The sequence below is a fragment of the Corvus hawaiiensis genome, chromosome 2 (assembly GCF_020740725.1).
Source record: "Corvus hawaiiensis isolate bCorHaw1 chromosome 2, bCorHaw1.pri.cur, whole genome shotgun sequence".
NCBI classification, from domain to species: domain Eukaryota; kingdom Metazoa; phylum Chordata; class Aves; order Passeriformes; family Corvidae; genus Corvus; species Corvus hawaiiensis.
The window spans coordinates 52,164,540-52,184,553 of NC_063214.1; the positions used below are offsets into that span (position 1 = coordinate 52,164,540).

The 20,014-nt window shown below is 41.3% G+C and overlaps 1 protein-coding gene across 4 annotated transcripts in view; it reads left to right on the forward strand.

The window, feature by feature from the left end:
• MTUS2 (microtubule associated scaffold protein 2) overlaps nucleotides 1-20,014 on the forward strand; it is a 269,268-nt gene that overhangs the window by 56,160 nt on the left and 193,094 nt on the right. The window contains exon 3 of one of the 4 annotated variants that reach the window (XM_048294988.1): nucleotides 274-332. The exons of the other annotated variants lie outside the window; for them this stretch is intronic. The gene's annotated coding sequence lies outside the window, so the exon portion shown is untranslated. The remainder of the gene's footprint in view (nucleotides 1-273; nucleotides 333-20,014) is intronic. 4 annotated transcript variants of the gene reach the window in all.

Below are 20,014 nucleotides of genomic sequence, written 5' to 3' on the forward strand. Positions count from 1 at the left end.
TTCGAAAGATGCTCAGTGTGTTCAGTTGTCCCAGCATTACATTGGCCCAAAGCTTGTGCTGAAGCACAAGCTGCAACTCAGGCAATGAAATTAATAGAAAATCTGTTCTAGAAAATAGAAATTCTTAGAAAAGGTAGTTCAGATATAATCTAGACTGGTGCTTGTGTGAAAAACCCATACTGCCATTTTAATAGATATTGTGTAATTCAGAGAACTTTCCTATTGACCTAGAGTGAATTGTTATTTGTTTTCCCATTTTGATATCTTTTGAAGGCTTCTGATGAACAGAGCAAGAGTCTTCCCCAAGGAGCATCTTCAGCAAAAACCAAATAGTAAGTAATACAGTAGGCATGCAAGGTACCTCTTGCAGGCAGCTACTGGATTCTGCATAGTCTAATGGGGGCCTCCAGAATTACACTGCCTTTTAACTGTAAGGTAGCATATGATACCCATTTCATCTGCAGCCCCATGCTTTGTTTTTGCACTTGCAGTGGTAGGGCAGTAAGCCATATTTTCCAGCAAGCTTTCTGTGTCCTCCACTCTTTGTCAGATGTACAAACTAAAGAAGAGATTGTAAAATAAAAGTACTTTCTAAACATCTGATCCAAGTGTTCTTATCACCCATCAGTCAACCTGGTTTTAGGTGGCTAATATTAGTAATTTCACAAGAAACAAACAGCTGTATTGAAACTGAAACTAGGTGTCTGTTATAAACCAACTTCTGATCCCATACGTAACTTCCCATGAGGGAAGGCTCATCTTTCTGGTGCTACATCTCAGCAGTGAATAAGGGATTTTGGGGAATGTAAGGGAAACAAGCTTGGGTAAAATTGTGAAAGCTCACCTATTTCATAGTCAGAAAATCTCAGTCTGGGGTGTTTGTTCTACTTCTGAAAGAACTGGACTACACATCCCATGTGTGCTTTGTCTTTGGGGACTTCCTTTGGGCTGTGATTGTTTTGTGGGAAATAATAGGTCACTTGCAGATATGTACAGTAGACTCATCACCTAAAATGCAGAGGGGAAATGATTAATTAGATTTCTTTGAAACTTGGCTGTAAAGGTTTGTCCTACTTTGTGACTGACATTTTGGGCAAATTATTTAGAACACTTGTGTATTAATCAGAAGCTGTATATATTACTGTATTTCTTACCTTTTTGACAATGTGTTATGAGCAATGCAAAAGGGGTGGTAACTTAGCAAATTGGTTGTGTTCTAAAAGTCAGCAAGGTCACTAAGGAAATTCAGAGTGGTTGGTAGGTGTCAGAAATGTTCAGGGTCTTGGTGGAAAGGAATGTCCTCATTTATAAAATACGCCAAAAACTCCTGGTATGTGTGAAGGACGTAGTAGGCATGAAGCCTATTCCTTCCTCCTGGTAGGAGTAAGAGTTGTAGTTTACTGGGGCACATCTTCTCGCTTTTCCTGTCTGGCTGCTGGTTTCCAACTATGAGCAGACATGGAGACCAGTGAAGAGACAATGTCTGGTACATCAGCAGCTTCACTACAAAAGCAGCATATAAAGGTTCAGTTTGAGGGTGGGTATAATATACCAGAGCTGCTTCATACAGCTTGATGCAGCATAATCCTTATATCCTGCTTGGGATACACTCTAGATGGATGGACAGCTGCAAGAGTGGAAAACTGGCTGTTTTTTTGGCCCACAGACTGGTTCACACTCTACCTGCAGGCAATAATGTGCCCCCATCAACACAGTGGATGACACAAAGCTAGAGGGACTTGGGATATACTGGAGGCCAGTGGTGTCCTTCAGAGGCACCCAGATAGTCTGGAGGAATGGGTCAAACTCACAGAATCGAAACCTCATGATGAGGACAAATGTAAACTCCAGTGCTGGCGGTGGAGTAATGGTCAGCATCAGGTCTAGTGGGCAGTGAATTGGGTATGGGCCAGCAGAGTGCCCTGACAGCAAAGATGGGCAACAGCATCCTGGGCAGTATTGTGAGGAGCACAGGCAGTAGGTTGAGGGAAGGGATTATCCCCTTTACTCAGCACTTGTTCGACTGCATCCAGTTGCCTTCTGATGGAGCAAACACATCAACAGGTTTGTGATATCTAAGGGAGTTAATGGGATCCCCCTGAGACGGTGGCAGCTGGAGCATTTCCCGTGTGAGGACTGACGGGACTGAGTTTGTTCAGCTTAGAGCACAGAGGGCTTTGCAGCTTTTGCTGCAGCCCCCAGTTTCTACAGGGTCATTGAGGTGACGGAGCTGAGCTTTTCATGGCAGGTGGACAGGGGGCAGTGGGCATCAAATGAAGAAAGAGAATTTCAGACTGAATATAACAAAAACAGGAGACTGTTCCGTGAGAACAGTGAGACTTGTGCAGTCTCCCTTTCCTTGGAGGTTTTCAGGACAAAAGTCTGAGGAACCATGTCCTGAATACAGTGTTAACTCTGGACTAGAGACTTCTTAAGATCCCCTCCAGCCTATATTGTCAATAGGTCTATGACAATGGGCCTTTAAATGATCCAAAAAAGATGCTGATGATAGGATCCTTTCAGAAAAGGGAAGGAGCAAGATTTCTTTTTTTTCACCTGTCATCCTTTTTTCTCTTTTGAAATTCAAATTCTAGATGAGGTTTTTCATGTCTAGGAGATGATTGCTTTCCAGTTTTGATAATTACTTTATATACCAATTCTTCCAGTCATTAGACACAAATTGCAGTACTTCACAAACAGAAGATTTGATTTATTGTCTGACCTGACTATTAATAAAGCATTTTGACAGTAGCTGGCCTAATTCCCTCTGTGTAAGCATATGTAGCAACTTTGAAGTGAATGGCACTACATGGGATTCTGCTAGTGATAAGTTTGGCCCATTTTTAATAAAGTACAACAAATAAGTTTTGTGCTTGTAAATTATTTAGATATTCAGAGCAGGACTTACTGACAAGCAATTATAAGGAAATCTTTCCTCTAACACAAGAAATGTCAATTTTTTCCAAGAAAACCAAGTGATTCTTCAAAACTGAAAATGTTGAGTTGGAAGGCCTTTTATTAAACAGGTACAACACTCAAAATGTTGTGTGATCCTATCTCAACTCCAGTGCTGTTAAAACACAAAAGTTATGCATCTCCTCTAAGCATAGACTTTGGGATAGTTGAAGGAAAGCATGATGCATTGTCCTGCCTTAGGCTGAATCCTCTGTGGAGAGGGCCCCTGCTCTCTATTCATTACATGGAGAGAGCTAAAATGACTATCTTGGACTAGACAACTGAGTTTCAGATTGCTGAAATTAACTAAGTCATACCCACAGCCACTATATTTATCTTCAGCTTATCTTTTTCTATTTTGTTTTTAATTTTGTGTCTCTCCACTCACCCATTTTCTGTGTCTTCTGCAGTTTTTCTCTAAATCCATCATCTCACATCGTACATGTTATTTCCTTTAATTTAACCATGATCTCTGATGCTGGAATGGCAAATGGGTTTCTATGATACTCCTGCTCCACTCTATTTGTTGAAGCATTGATTTTCTTAAAGCATTTAAGTACTGAAAAAATCAATAGGGCTATACACAAGTAATACAAAGGCACCTTGGTAGCTTACAGAGAAAGAGCCAATTGACACAGTTTCTTGTCACTCAGTGAAAGGGAAACCTGTGGTTTCTGGTTGAGGGCAAAGGATAGTACAATTCCCTCACACCCTGTGTTACACACCTGCCCATCAGGAGTAGCCACAGCCCAGCAAGCTACAACAAGACAGAGCATGAGCTGGAGAAAATAGTGTGAATATCCCAGCAAATAACGGGAGCTCCTAGTTCCCAGAAATGCCGCTGTTTTCTTGGCTGACTCATGCCCTAGGGAGCTCCCAGGGACACCATCAGGAGGTCCAGCAGCAACATCTCCTCCCTAGACCAACTATCCCTTCTCAGTTCTGCCTGGCTTGTTTCAGGAGGGATGTATCTGTCAAAGTCTGGTGTTAGGGAGCCACTGTGAACTGGGAAGGCCTCTGCCCCCTCTCAGGTGTTGGAGGGGATTTTGAGATTGTATATAGCCTCCCACCAGGCTCTGGCTCACTCCAGGTGGGTCTCCCCACCACAGCCTCCAAAAGGGCTGCTCAGCTTCTTGGGGACAAGCTTTCAAACCTTCACGAATGACATCAGGACTGAGGTGAAAAGGAAGCCAAATGAATATGAAGGCAAACCCACAAACCCAGCAGTATTTTTGATCAGTGGGTCCACTGCCAGTGTCAAAATGCGTTATGAATGAATGGCCAAATATTTCACAGATGTAATGCAATAGGACTCAAGCTCTAAGGCCAGAAATATTTAAGTGTGAAGATAACTGATGTTTGCAGAGATACCTTAAAAATTTGTCTCCTGGTGCATATAATGGGATTTATCCATCTGTTTGCCACATAGCTGAGGAATGCAAAAGCTAGAGTATGGTAAGATTATAATCAGATTCATTTGTCTTTCAATTACTGCTGGGTATATTTTATTACTGAGGCTGGGACAAGATCCAGCAATTTTAGCCTGAATGTGGATAACACAGGTTACAATTTTTTCCTCAAAATGTTGGACTGCTTATTTTTCCTGTGTTTGACATTATATAATCACAGATATTGTAATTATAGGTATTCATTTTTTGGTGATGAAATGTGGCTAGTGTAACAACATTCTTTAAATAGCTGTCTCTTTTTCAGTGAGAAAGAAATATTTGGCAGTATCCTATTCTGCCATTTAATTGAGCCATGTGAAATATGTGAGCAGGGAGAAGAATAGAAATTCTTAAACCCCAGACCATATGAATTAGACATGTGTCTGTCATGTCCCAATCCTGGTATTAGTGCAAATGTTTTTTGATGCTCTATTAGAGGTGCTGTAGTAAAATAGGAGAAATTCCAAGGAGGAATGACTTGCACTGTGAGGGAGGTGGTGCAACGCAAGCAAGCACAGCAGATACCTACCAGTCACCTCAGTGAACATGACTAAGCCCCCATCATGGCAAACCAGTGGTAGGACCTGTGGATGTATGTGCTGCTGGAATTCTCTTCCCACAAAGGTGCATCAACAGAGATCTCTGGAACTGAAATGAAAACCTTTTCTAAGTGTTTTTCAAAGTGGTGGTAGAGAAGAGACAATTTCTTGATTTTGATTTCCTTGTTGGGAAGAGTTCTTTTAAGAGCCAGAGTATTTTTTTTGTCTGTGCAAAGATATGGATGCATAAGAACCTCATAATGTAAACAGGCTGTCAGATTTCACTCCGTTAGTACTTGCAGTGCATTGCTTTAGGCCGTGAACACCTGAGAGGATAAGTTATAGAGGTTTGCCTTCTTGTAACGTGTTCTGTTTGCCAATCTTAAATCTGCTTTTTCTTCTATATCTAAAATCATGAATTTGGTATAAGAAGGCCAGTCTATAGCCAGCACTATTATGTTGAGCAGTGAAGCATTCTAAGGGAGTCAAGATGAGCTCTGTCAGGTATGCACTTCTGTGTGCTTCCCTCAAGGATAATGATCTTTTGCTCCAGAAAATATTAATTAACTTCACTGATGCAATTTCCTGTGATATACTGTAGGATCCACATTTTGACTTTCAGATAGATAACCCAAGTAATATTCTGTGAAAGATGGTCTGCGAATAGTCTAAGAAGCATCAAGTAAAGGAGATCCTCTATTCAAATGTGGTATGAACACCTGGAATAAACTGTTGGGGGGAGCAAGGATGCGGATCCTTTCATAGAATAGGATTTTGCTCCTGCAAAGGGCTTTCCACATAGGTTTCATGAACTGATACCGTGAAGTACTTAGTGATCTCCTTTATCTGCATATGCTTGCTACGTGTCATTTTTGTCTTACCCTGGGACAAGGCCTCAAACTCAGTGCTGGAGGGAATAGCTTTTCCTAAAGGCTCAGTAACTCCCAGCTTAGGCAGATAATATTGCTGCTGGAATATACAAGGCAGAAATGAGAAGGGGTGGGGAGGAGATGTTGTTGTTGGACTTCCTGATGGTACTCCTAGGATCTCCCAGTGATGTTCCCTAGAGCCTGAATCAGTCAAGAAAACAGTGGCAGTTCTGGGAACAAAAAGGCCCTGGTAATTGTTGGGATATTCCCACTACATCCCCATTGTCTCTGTGCTTGGTTGAGTTCCTGTGTCAGACAGTCTTCCACAGCCACCACAGCCATCCTGCCCTTTGCACCAACACACTTTCTCTCTTCTAGCAAAGCCTAGTAGCCAATTCATCTCCTTTGTAGGTCTCGCCACTGGACTCTGCATTGCTTATTTTACATTGATGGAGTTGTCTTAGCAGCAGCAAGAAGTTAAGGGCAGGGAAGGATGTGATCTTTGTTCTGTGTTGTGCAGAATTGACATGGCCATACAAATGTTTTATGGCAATAATTTCCCTTCCCTTCCTTCAACAGATTGTCCTGTTCTTCTTTTAGCAGCTGAATTTCATTTTATTTGTTGCTCATTAGTACTTCTTCTAGAAAGGACTGACAACACCATTGTGAAAATTGTTCACTTACAGTTATAGATGGTGTACAAAGGACCTGCTGTTTCGTTGAACAGCACAGTTCAGTAGATTTGCTAGCCTCACACTGATTGTGGGCTGCTATGCTAGTGACAGCAGCATGTGACAGCACAAGTGCCACTGCGTGTACCAAGTGCAATCATCACTGTGGCATCAGAAATGAAAACCAGCTGAGAAAATAGGGAGTTTTGCGCCTGAATTTGCCAGCATGGAGGTTTCTCACTTGGCCTCATAGCACATGTGGAAATTTGGTTGGGATGACTCATTCAGACCAGGATCACCAAAGTGTCTGTTCCTGCTGCTTTCTGGCACTGCTGACTTTCAGGGCGTGGTTTGCAGCCAGTTTGGCCAGGAGAAATATGATAAAAGAAGTTAGAAGTTCTGCTATTGTGCCTCACTAGTGAGATGTAATTAACCAGTGGGGAGTCATGGGTCTGGAGAAATTTTCTGCCTGTTCCTACAGGAGAAACAATATGATTTCCTGAGGGATTTCATTCTGTTATTCTGTGAAGATGGTGCCTGTGATGCCTAATCAGCAGCAGGAGTGGAAGGACAGAGCATGGTCAGAGCACATTAAATCTTTATGGTTTCCAGTTGCTATGATAGCTTTTTTAGCTGCTAATATCTTGATTGAAATGTGATTTTCTTTCTTCTTTTTTTTTTCTATATAGCACTCATACATTGGGCATATTTTGATCAAAAAAGGACGAAAATTACATGCAAGACACCAACCCCCTCTGCCAAGCCATAAGCTGCAGAGGACAAGAACACTAACGAAAATGTCACACAGGTGTCCCTTAGGTCCATTTTCCATACGGTGATGCCTGAAATACTTACCCTTTTACCATTAATATTTCCTAGAAGGATTCCGCCTGGACATGTCACCTGCTGCAGAGAAATTCGGCTTCAGCAGTCAAAGGGGTCAGGCCTGTGCTCAGGGCAGGACCAAAGCTGGGGATTTTGGTTGTGCAATGGCTTTCGGCCCCTCTTTGGGAAGGGTGTCCAGTTTGCCAACCTCTCTGCTTTCAAGGAAGGCCCTGGAACTTTTCCTCAGCTGAGCCCGTGGATGCTGCTGGCTTTAAACTGCCTGGCACAGCAGAGCTCTTTCTCACAGCGCTTCCCATTGCAAGAACAGAATCATTCTGAATTTCATGTGCAGGTGGTTTTCCTTCTGGGGGCTCACTCAGCATAGAGGAGGAAAATTGGCTAATCAGTTTTGCTTTAGTTTACAGCCATCCTCTCAAGTGGTATTCGACCTCTCCAAGGTGTGAATTATAGATGTTTATTTGTTTAGAGAAAGCCTTGACTGAAATAGAATTAAAATTGTATAAACTTTTGTATTGCTCTTAGAGCGTAAATTTAGACAAAGTTTTTCATGAGAGGTTGTCTTCTAACCAAATCACCTGTCAGTGTTTGAAGTTATAAAGGTGTGTTCATATAGGTAAATGAATGTGTTATCTACCTGCCACTTGTGATACTCAGTAGATGATAAAATAAAACTAGAATAAAAATGAAAGTAAATTTATAGAAAATGGAGAAGGTAGGCTGGCAGGTATATTAGTGGTGAGCAGAGAAAATTGGAACTCAGACTGAGAAGTAAGGACATGCTGTTTGTTTTTTTATGGACAGTCATTATTTCTGCAGGGAACATCTGCTCTGCAAGGGTTCTTTCTAGCAGCTCACCAGCAGAGGTGAATAACCCCAGATTACCTCATCTTCAATGCATATTATACCTCATCCACATTTCAATTGATTCTGGCTCCTTCTGTTTTCAAGTTTAAATACAATTCTGGGGTTGCTGGTTGAAGTCCCTCTCCTCTGTGGACAGAATGTGCCATAAAACCAATGGGATGCTTGTGCGTGATGGGACCAGGACATATGAATCTGCTTGGTGCAGCCTTGGCCCCATGAAGGACATTCAGTCAGGTGGTGCCACAGTTTTGATCTGCTGCAGAAAGGGGATGTTGGGGCCTCAGCTGTACCCAGCGGTAATGAGCACAACATGTAGCTATGTGTATGAGAAAGGTAACCTTATTAAAGAAAGATCACTACTAACACTTAGGAATGGCACCACTGAACACCTTTTGAATGGTAAGTATTCAGTAGTGGACAGGGGCTATTCCAGGGCAGCTTCAATGACAGAAGATGGTCCTAGAAAATGTTTAATTTATGTAAAAACTGTTGTACTTTACCACTGCATTGATGCTGCCTCAGTGGATTACTTGTGTGACAGTACAAAAAGTACCAGGGGCCATTTCCTTGGGCCGAAGTCTTGGGAGTTGATGGTCCCTCATCCGTGTCCAGCAGCACTGGTGCTCCCATTAGCAAACCAGTGAGGAAGACTCTCAGTTGGAGCAGGCTAAAATGGAAGCAAAATAGAACTTAATCTACATAGTCAGGGTTGAGGATACAAAACATGGGATTCCTTTCCATGAACTAAAACTATGTGTAATATAGACACATATATTGGAGCTGGTCACCCTTAACTGTGCCTCCTGTTCCCAACAGGAGAAATATTCAGTTTTGGGGACACATTTACATATATGACAGTTTTTATCTAAGATGAGATAAATCCTTCTGTTACTAAGTTACTGTTTTAACCACTGTGGACAATCTTGTGCATATTTACCTGCATTGTAAATGTCTGAGTTCAGATGAATCCAGTTCTGAAATACCTGTTGACTGTGATCTGTGATCCCTATCTCGGGAGATCCTGAAAAGCTTCCCAGATCTGACTTCCTTCCCTGTGTACCTCAATATCTGGAAAAATTCATCCCATTATCTTTAGATATTTACTTGTGGTGGGGCAAAGGTCTTGGCATGCAAAGCATGTTAAAAGTTTTATCCAAGTTTACATAAGATATTCCTTGTGTTTGCTGTGTGAATTGTTCTTTATATGAAGGCACTCAAACCCGTGTAATATCAGCATACTAGCTGTGAAAATACCAGAGACACTGTCTTTAGATATTTTCAAGGGGGTTGAAACAATCGCTGGCAATCACTCAAAGATACGAAAATGACTTACCCAAGTGAAAGATGCAGTGCTTGACTTTCCTTTTAGTTACACTGGTGCAAATTGAGAGTTTCTGGTGTCAATTACATTTTGTCTGGCTTAACAGAGATAACAATCAGGCCCCTTGGCTTCTAATCAAGTTTGATATTACCCTGGTGAGTTGTTATAATCCCTTAAATGGCACCATGTGGTAAGAAATCAATTGTGTTATGAAAATTACTCTGCTCTTCAGTTGTGCTAGTGTAGTCTGGTCTAATTGCCTAATTTTACCTTCTCAATAAAGAAAATATTCAGAATTCTCTATTGTACCATGTCTCCAGTGGACAGCCATATTTGTAATTCTCAGTATTTGGTCAAAGAAGTTTTGAATATGCAACTCAGAATAACTAATCACTAGTAAGCACACTGTCTTAGCATACACCTTGTAGTTTGCTATACTTTGTGCACAAATGCTTGGATAAGTTGTCTTTTTTTTTCTGAAGGCAACCTGTTGCCAGTGCAGATGGTGCAGGTTATTTCTGCTGCTGCATATGTGGGATTCTGCATGTGAAATTTATGCGTTACTGGGCTATAGATCTACAGGTGCTGCTGTGCACAGAAAGGGTATGTATGTTCTGTTCAGAACCAAACGCATCTGGAACACAGTTTTGAATACTATAAATTCTGTAGTGGAATAAAACAGTGCAAATAAGCACACTCAGATACATACAGCTGTTTCCTGTTAGAGTTACCTAGGTGCACATTTCTGTCATTTGAGAGTATCTTGTACCTTGTAGTTGCTTTGACTCTGGCTCCAAAGCCAAACCAGTAGACAAGAGTTCGTTCATGTGTATGCCTGTGGCTAAGGTGAAGAGATATTCTCGTCTATTTTCTGTAGACACAACACTATGAATCACTGAACATTTGGTTTGCGCTTGGAGTAGTCTCCACTGTGCAGAAATGCCTTGGAGCACTGTGAGAGGAATTGCTTGTCTAAGCCATGAAAAGTAGATGTGGCATTTAGAGACACCATGAAGTGAAACAATTGCAACATCTTGGTTTCTAAAAAGCCATGTTACCTTGCAAATGGCCTGTCCTACTTTTCACTCTGCTGGTGTGTCACAACAGACCACCATGCTACAACATGAAACTGCAGTCATCTGTCACTGCAGAGGATATAAAATATGCTTGCAGAATATGCGGGATGGTTGAGAACAAGGTGAGCAACAGGCATGAGCACAAGCCAGAATTCTTTTGTGATCATGTGTGTAATAATAAAAAAGATACGCTCTTTGGCTGGAGAAACCCTTGTGCACAGGTCTGGGTGTATGTATTTTCTGAAGCAGTCAGAATTACTGGCATCACGGACTGTTTGCCCTTCTGGATAAGTTCATGCTTCATGAAACCGCTCAAATTGTAACATCAAAACAGTGACATTTCCTGGACTTGGGGAAATATTTCAGGGTTTCTTATATCATCTAAGGAACAATCTCTTCACAGAGCAAGACCCAATGGTGGAGTATTAGAATGAGTAGCAGTTGATAACATTAATGCCCAATATACTTCTTACGCATTGATCAGTTTATTATCTGCTTGTGTTGTATTTTTTTTTTTTTGTTTCTTTTTTTTTTTTTCCCAGTGAGGAAAAATACAGCACTAACAATACTTCAGAATCATGAATTTCTTATAATTGCTTTATTATGGTGGAAATTAAAAGAGCAGAACAAAGGGAAGGTGTTTCATATAAAGTGACAGTTGATTTTCCTCTGCTTGCCCGTAAAATACCTCTTTATCCCAGCCTTCTCTGAATATCATGCTTTATTTTCCAGAGAAGATATTCTGTGCTTGGGGCATATTCCATTAAATCTTTGCAAACCACTGATGCCCAGAATATGTTCTGCTTAGCATAATCACATTCATTCCAGTTTTCACAGACATATGTGTTCCACCCTCCACATCTCTTAATCGCTAATCCCACCTCCATGAAGAGCTGTTCTGGGAGAAGCAAGCCGTAAAAGATGAAATTAAATTGTTCTGGAACCAGTTTCTGAATGTCACATGGAAGTTTTTACTCTTGGTCACACTGATATCAATGTGCCTTTACTTCAGAAAAAAAGTCTAGATATGAAGCAAAAACCTGTGCCTTTTTGAAGCTTGAAACATTATAATGCAGCACAGGAACTAGGCTTTTTCTTAGTAAAAAAGAAATTTCATTAGATTAGATTTTTCATCCTAATCACTGCTGCGGAAGTGGAACATGGTGATTGATCAGGCTGGAGTAGGTTCCACTGGTAGCTCATCAGCTCAGTCCTGGATGTGGATTATCCCTATTGTTGAGCAGGCATGGTGCTTTGACTGAGACTGGAAAGAGTCACATTTTTAAAATGCTGTTATCTGTTTATATTCATGCTTGCCAATCCTAAGCCTTCCCATTCCTATTGTTTTTTTAGAGGGAAGCAAAAATATAGGAATATGAGTGAGGAAGAAAAAGGGAGAAACAAATAAGTGAAACACTGGCATAACCAAGCTAGGACTGTTAAAAGTGGGAGATAAGCATTTGTGATAATAAGGAGGCACTGTGGAAGTCTAGTCTGGAAAAGGCCTTCATTATTGAGTATTTCAGTGAGAGCTATCTCCTCTGGTTTTTTAGGATATTGACCCCAGGTACAGGATTAACAAAATATTACCTTGACAATACTTGCTTCTCCTGGATGCAATTTTTCATTATCTGAAAAAATAGTCCAAAGAACTTAATAAAAAAGAAAATATCATCATTAAAATTGTCTTCCTGAGATGATTGCACATGGAAAAATTATCTAAGGATCATTTCATCTTGATTGCGTGCCATGCTGTGTATCAAATTACATCAGATTTATGCCACAAGCAGACATCCTTCAGGAGCATCTGACTGGCAAAAGCTTATTCTAGCCAAGAGGCAATGCAATTGTGTAAATCATCCCATTTCATGGGTATAATTCTTCAATCAATGAGCAGAAGGGAAAAAAGTTCTCAGTGTGTTGGTCACAGCACATCTGTCTAACCTGGGATATTTTCCATTGTGTGACAGTGACATTTGAAGCTGTATGGGGCAATTTATTTATCTGTGCAGAGTCAGATCCTTCCAACAGTGCACTCAACAAGATGTTACTCCATAAATAAATGTAATGGGACTGCCTGAAGAATGAGGCTCTGCCTAGACTGAAAAAAAGTTACAGTCTGGCCCTGATGGAGTTGAACTTCAGTTACAAGAAATGGCTGTGAGGTACAAGAAAAGATGGCCTTTCCCTTTCTGGTCTCCAAAAACTTTTAGCAGCTTATAGTTCATGGATAATGTTCCCAGGAGAATTGGGTGCCTGTTGCTATTCCCTGCTCATATAAACTGTGGCTACAGATTGCACATGGAAATGCAGTGAATTGTTAAAAGTCTTCCATTTCGTGTCCAAGTTTAATTGCTGTAATTTTCTTCATAAAGTTTTTGATTTTCTACTTTAACAATAATGACATAGATAAGTAATAATAATAAGTAATAATAATAATACAATTGCAAAGAAGGATTATAACATGAAATGGGAATGTAAAAAAAAAAAGCACCAAGTTTCTGTGTCAGCAACACAGCAATAAAAAGGCATTAAGAAAAAATCTTGGTCTGAGGGGGAGAAGCAATTTCCCAGGTACTAAAGCTTTAATCTAAATTGTGTTTAAGGCAGGGATTTCCCCAGAGATTATGATAAAACTTTTACAAGTCCCCAAACCAGTACTCATAGTCTTCAAGGCAGTGAGTCCTATTTGTCTGGTGTTGATATCTTCTCTTTCCAACTTTTGTATGCACAGTTTCCGAAGATTAGTGACCTCACAGGAGAGTCCTGGGGATTCATCTAAGTTAATAGAGCTAATATTTGATGGTTTTGCTGTAGACCTTCTATTGGCACCTCCAGCATACCTGAGAGTAAGCCACATGGCCATCATCTGCCACGTCATTCACTCACTTGTCTTATTTGCCTGGAACATTCTTCTTTCTTTCTGAAATTGTCTTTCACTCTATGATCTCTGTTTCTCTTCCTGGAGCAACCCTGATTTACAAGAAGCCTTTCATCCAGTCTTTGCTGGACTTGACCAAGGCCCATAATGTAGAAAGCAGAACATTGTTAGCTGTTAATCACTTGGAGCACTGTGGTGGTTTAACCCCAGGCAGTCACTCAGTCTCCCACCAGTGGGATCAGGGAGAGAACTGGAAGAGTAAAAGCTGGAAACAAGGAATTAATTTGCTGCTCCCCATGCGCAGGGAGGTGTTCAGCCATCTCCAGGAGAGCAGGGCCCCATCATGTATAATGGCTTTCAGTTTAAAGCTATTCCCTCTTGTCCTATCAGCACGTGCCCTTGTAAAAAGACCCTCATTAGCATTCTTGTAGGCCCCCTTTAGGTACTGAAAGGATGCTGTAAGGTCTCGCCAGATCCTTCTCTTCCCCAGATTGAGCAACCCCAACTCTCTCAGCCTGTGTTCATAGGAGAGGTGATCCAGTCTTCTGGTCCTCTTTGTTGAGAAACTAGTGGAAAAATCTGTGCCAAGACCCTGTAAGAGATTTTACCCCCAGGTACTTTGGACTGAGTGTGTTTGCACAGGGCCAGCTCAGCATAGGTGCTTCCAAACCATGATTTATCAAACCCCATAAACACGGAGATGAGAGAGGTTAGTACTGTGAATTAACAGCTTCCAAGTAGCGTTTCTCATTTGTTTCAAGTGGGGCTAAAAGTAGAGCATATGGTCTCATGCCAAAATCTGGAATCCTTATGTTTTGGGGAGTGTCCAGGTGCTATTTCAGATTTTGAAACACTTTTAAAATTCCTTGTTTGTTGCACAGAAGGAATTAGAATTTGATAAAACACCGTGCAACTGTGCTTTGTTTCAAATATAAGGAGCAGAAAATATGAGGAGATGAGCAGGAATTTCATCATCATTTACCCAGTACAGATCTGAGAAGTTAATTTTGTGCATAACTGTTTTGTCCATCTTTACTCTGAACTGGTGCTCTGTGATTGCATCACTTGCTGCTATGTAAGATTCTGAGATGTGCTGTGAGCTGCAGTCAGAGGGAGGTAAATATACTCCTTTTAATGCAAAACTTTTTCTGGAGAGGTCCTTATAGGATCAGTGTGGGACCACCCTGACTTAAGGAGTTCTCCAAAACACACTAACCTCTTTCTTGTCTAGATGATATTTGTCTGAAAGGGACAGATGATGCATCCCCCTGTCCCTCTGCAAATGTTCTCAGGTGGCAGCATGCAAGATTAATCACCCTGAGGCATCCCCTGAGCTGTCAGGTGTCACACATCCTAGAACACGGTGAAATCCCTTTCCCAAGGGACTGGTGAGCATCCAGTCCTCCTCACGTTCCTGGGACAGCACACAGTCTGCGTGGTGGAGGATATGAGCTGAAGACAGAGAGATTCACCAAAGGAAGTTAGTGGCCAGCTTAGTCCTTCAGGATCAGGAGCACCCCTATCTTCCTCACGGATGTCATCATCTTCATCAAAAGAGAAGACTCTAGTAGAGAGATCAGTCAAAACGGGTGACAAGCTTCTGCCTTTCCTTCCTCTGGAGCCTAGAAGCAGAGGGTGGCAGGGCCAGTTGTAGGCTGTCATCTCTAATTAGAGAGATGCACCAAATGTACCTCAAAACTGGAGAGGTTAGTATAATAAGAGATGCTCCTTTTGTTGCTTTGTTCTTCTGCGTCTGGGATGCCAGTGTTGATCAAAGTCATTTTTGTGTCACCTCTTGGCAGATTTTCCCAGTGCTCTGTGTTTGGTAATTTACAGCAGAACACTTCCAGCAATAACCGTAACTGACATCTGAAAGTGGTTTATACTCATTTAAAAGATTGGGCAATATAAAAGTTAAGCAAGGTTTACAGGAGAGGTAACATTGCATATTATAACAGCTGATGTAGCTGAAAAGGCACGGGCACGTTTCCAAACACCCATGGCCTTCTTGGGATTGCTGCAGAGACAGAAACTGTAGAGAAACAAAAATCCAGTGCCTCCCTTTCAACTGTGGCATTTCTAAAATGCCTCCCAGTGCTGCAAATCAGTACAAGTTTAGAATAATCTGATTTATAGCTGTAGCAAATGTTGTGAGACTGGAAACTCAATAACGTTTTATTACCTACTAAAGAAGTTGTTTATTTAAATGATTACTTCTTGTGACATATACCAGAAGATAAACAGTGTACAAATGAGTAAAATGTGTGACTAAATGCTTTGTGACTACACTCTTCTGTTCATTTTATGCCATTCATTGCTGAGTTTATTCCACAATAAATACAGATACTACGATTACATGTTCCAGAAAAAAAAAATTTCAACTAAAGGAATCAGTGTACCTTACAAGAACCACATGTTTTATCAGATTTTTATTGAAGTTGATAAGTTCCTATTTTCAGAGTGAAAAGCAGTGATAATTCATGTGATAATTATCCCAGCCAAAAAAATAAAAAAACCACCCAACAAAAAAACCCCCAAACAAACTAGGAAACTTCATTTTAGGGATGCATAATTAGACATGATGGGAAGATGCCTTATTCCATGGCATCACACTTCTGTGACTATTACCATGATATTTATGGATATAAAGGGGAAAAATCAGTTTCTCATCTGACAAAAAAGGTGTTTATCTGCTGCTCATAATCTTGAACTAACCTTTCCCCCCACTCCCCATTCTTGAAAGTATTATTTAATGTAAATTCCTGTCTGCAGCTGTTGTGCTGTGAAAGGTGCTCTCCTTTTCCCTCAAAGGTAGGGTAGCTCATTTTGAAAACTGATGTATAGCACTGGTCTGTCTTGGTCCTCTGCCTGAAGGAGCAGTGAAGGACTGAAAGGGTCCTGTGTTCCTGACCTCATGATACTGGGCATAGGGTTTCTGCCTACCTAGTGTCATGGCAAATATTGAGGGCTTGTGTAGCCAAGACTCCTTTTCTCCTGGGCTCCAGCTACAGTGAGCATTAAATCTGTTCCTAGTGAGACTGGCTATAAACCCCATCACATCCTGGCTGACATTCATCATGCTTAATTGCAGGCACATATTGAGGTTCCTGTTGGAAGCAGTTGTTTGCATTTCCATTCAGTCAGCACACAGACACTGGTATTTCTAGAGTGGGATCCACACAAGGATTATTTTAGGCTTTTACAGTGATTATTTCTGCCCAGAGCCGGTGACATAAGTGTAAAAGCTAATCTTAAAGGCCAAATTGTAAAAAATTTAGGTGTAGTGTCTACAGTGTAGGCATGGAAAGTTAGGTGAGATTGATCTCTCTGCTGATGAATTTTACAATGATCTCCCTTTTTCAGGTAAAGGGGGTAAATGTCAACTGCTCCAGCATCCACTGTCTCTAGTAATGGAACAAAACTGGGAGGAGAAACACTTTGCTGGGGACTGCTCTCTGCTTCAGACCCTCACACCCATTGGTTTGCACCCACACACCATGGCCTGAGCTGGAGCAGCAGATCCTGCACAAGTTCAGGGTTGACTGGGAGTTTATCGTTCTCACATCCATGGTCATTCAGCTCAGGGCACTGGGACCCTCTTAGCTTGTGATCAGTGATGAAGACAGAGGCAAAGAAAACATTAAGCATCTCTGCCTTGCCTGCGTCCCTGTTTGTGAGGTGACCATAATGTTGTTTGACAATTTAGCCTTGGTCAAATATAATCTAAATATTTGCTGAGAACCATGCTGGTTGTGTATGGTAGGAGAACAATAGAAAAGTCTAAAAATGGAGCTTTCTAGAGAAATCAATTCTGATTTTAGAATTAGCCTGTTAAAATTTCTGCATGTTGTAGAAAATGTTGCAAGCCAGGCTAATGTATTAACAAATATTTGTCTTGGGTAGGATGGCTATAAAATACAGCAGAGCTGTCATGACTTTTTTTAACAATCCTAAAATGTAATCACTGTTTTCTAATGCACTTCTTAATATCTTAGTGTTTCTCACGTCTCTGTATCTTCAGAAAACAACTTCTTCCATTGAAATGCTGACATTTTCCTTAAATAAGAAACACCAAACACTAAACTTCATTTTCACAAAATAAATTATTCAGTAAGTCTTCTTTAATTATCTCCTCTTTGACTGCTTTGTTGCCTGAATTGTTCATTGCTCTTGCAGAGAAAACGAACCCCTGGATTTCCCTGATGGTTACTGTAGATGTCAGCTGTAGTGCTCAGACTCTTCAAAGGATATCTCCCATGGCCTAATCTCCAGCGCTCCCCAAAGCTCACCAGTGATTACTTTGGCATGTTTTAGTAGTGACTGTGAGGTGGGGGGCAGTGCTGATTGCTAGATTTTGTTATCCACAGAAAAAGCTTTGTACCATTGAAAAATGCCAGCTGCATACTGATTAATGTGCCAAAGACAGCTAAGGTTGTGGCTACATATAAAGTGGGAAACTTGCCACACATTGATAGGATAACCAAACAGGATGGAGGAGTGAGTGAACCATAGATAACAGACGTTAGCCACGCCACTTAATGGACTATTGGAAGGTGCCTGGATGCTGTTAAGAGTAACCTGATACAAGCAGCTGCACAGAAGAATAAAGTAGCTTTAATCCTGCACCATGTGCCCTTCTGTTTACTTCCCTGTTTTCACAGATAAGTAGCATGGTGGTATTTGTTCTTGAAAGCTTCTGCATCTCTGACCAGCAAACAGACGGGGGGCAGTTGCGTGGAAAAGCCCATCTGCTTTGTTCACTGCTCCTGGAGGGGTGCTGCAGTTCAGGCTCGCCCTAAGTGACTGAAGTAGTGTTGGGCTGTGTGGGATTTCGATAGAACATCCTGGAGAATCAATACGTTCCGTGTTTGCACTAGGGGCTAGGTAGCTGAAACCTCTGTGAAGGCTTATTCCTCCTCCCCTGGAAAGCCATCCAGCGTTTGGATGTTACCAGGCAGGGTTGGATGTATCAGTCAGTCATTCAGTCACTGGCTGACTGAACTGTGTCCTTCAGGCCAAACTCTGACATATCAAACAGCTGAGGCTAACTCTGACTGAGGCTAGACTGATGCACAACTGAAAACAATTTTTTTCCTGTAACACGCACTCAGTGACTGTCAGCACTGAACCTGCAAAGTTGAAGTTCCTTTCTCATGTCCAGACCTGAGATGACTTTGTACTGAAGACAAACATGTCTGAAGAGCCATCTTGGGCTTTGTAGTCACTGTCTTTTCAGTAGTGTGCAGCTGTGGCATACTGTTGACCTCTTGAAAACCAAGCAGCCAAGGCTTTCTCTTTCCCCACAGCCTTCCCAAAAGAACAGCAGATTTTTTTGTAAATATATTTGTACTAACAATAGTATCTTTTTTCCTTTTCAAATTTTTTTAGCAAGTCAATTCCATTTTTAATTCCTAAAGGTGACAGGTGAACTCTCTGGGCCAAGTTTTAACTTGCCACTTGTATTTATAAGGGAAAAGTAGGACATGGAAAACCAGGCTTTGAAATGGAAATTCTGCCTCAACTACAGCCACAGCAGTGCTGCTCAGAGCCCTGTTTTGTTTTCTTTTTCCCATAGTCAGCCAAATCAGGCTCGCCACTCCTTGTTCAAAGGAGAAGTGTTAACTTTCCAGAATTCCCTGTGCGGCTGCTTATGAGTCTTACACACATTGTCAAATGTGGTATCCAGTAATCCATGTCTTTGAGCAGGTCTTGAGTTTCTAAGAAGAGACTATTCTTCTCTGACTTCCAGAGTATTGGAGCTAGCTCTAGGATACAGGGACCCCAAACAAAATAGAAGGTATGTTTCATATTGCAGTGCTTGCCCATGATTCTCGGCCAGCGCATGCATTTCTGCTGGATAGCCCTACCCCAGCTGTATGCTTCTGTGTGATCAGGCTGCCATTAAATCAGTAGCTGATCATACAACCTGTTTAGAGTAAACCACTATTAGTTATTTGTGGAAACAGTTAATGTGTCACTGGGAAGTTCCTTAAATGTTCGCTCAATAACAAAGTGAAGTGATAAAGTGAAGGTTAGTTCATTGTGAAGCTGGAACTTCTACACAATTGGATGGCCACTCTAATTGTGAGCTACTATTAATATCTTTTTTTATGCTGTCTCTTCTGGAATTAATCTTGCTTTTAAATATACAAATTCTGATCTAATTCCATTTAGAGAGGTTTCTGTGTTTTGGCAGATGGCAGAACTTTCTGCAGAGTGGCTTGCAAATGTTGGGGTGTGAAGCACACTTGGCAGTGATGCTCGGAAAATGATCTGGTGGGATCTGTGAAGCATGTTGTGCTGCTATGCAGTACCTGGGAGAACGAAACCATGAGCACAGTGTAGTGTGCCCAGACCTTACACAGGGTAGCATAAAGCATCACTCCTTGGCATTTTCTCCAGTGCTGAAACAGCAGGATTTTAGCTGACGATCTTGCCTGGCCATCTGGTGAAAGAGTGTGAAAGAACTTTACAGGGACTAATTATTTCCCAGATTAATACTGCTGACAAGTACTCCAAGAGGCAGTGTGTATGTTTGCAGGGT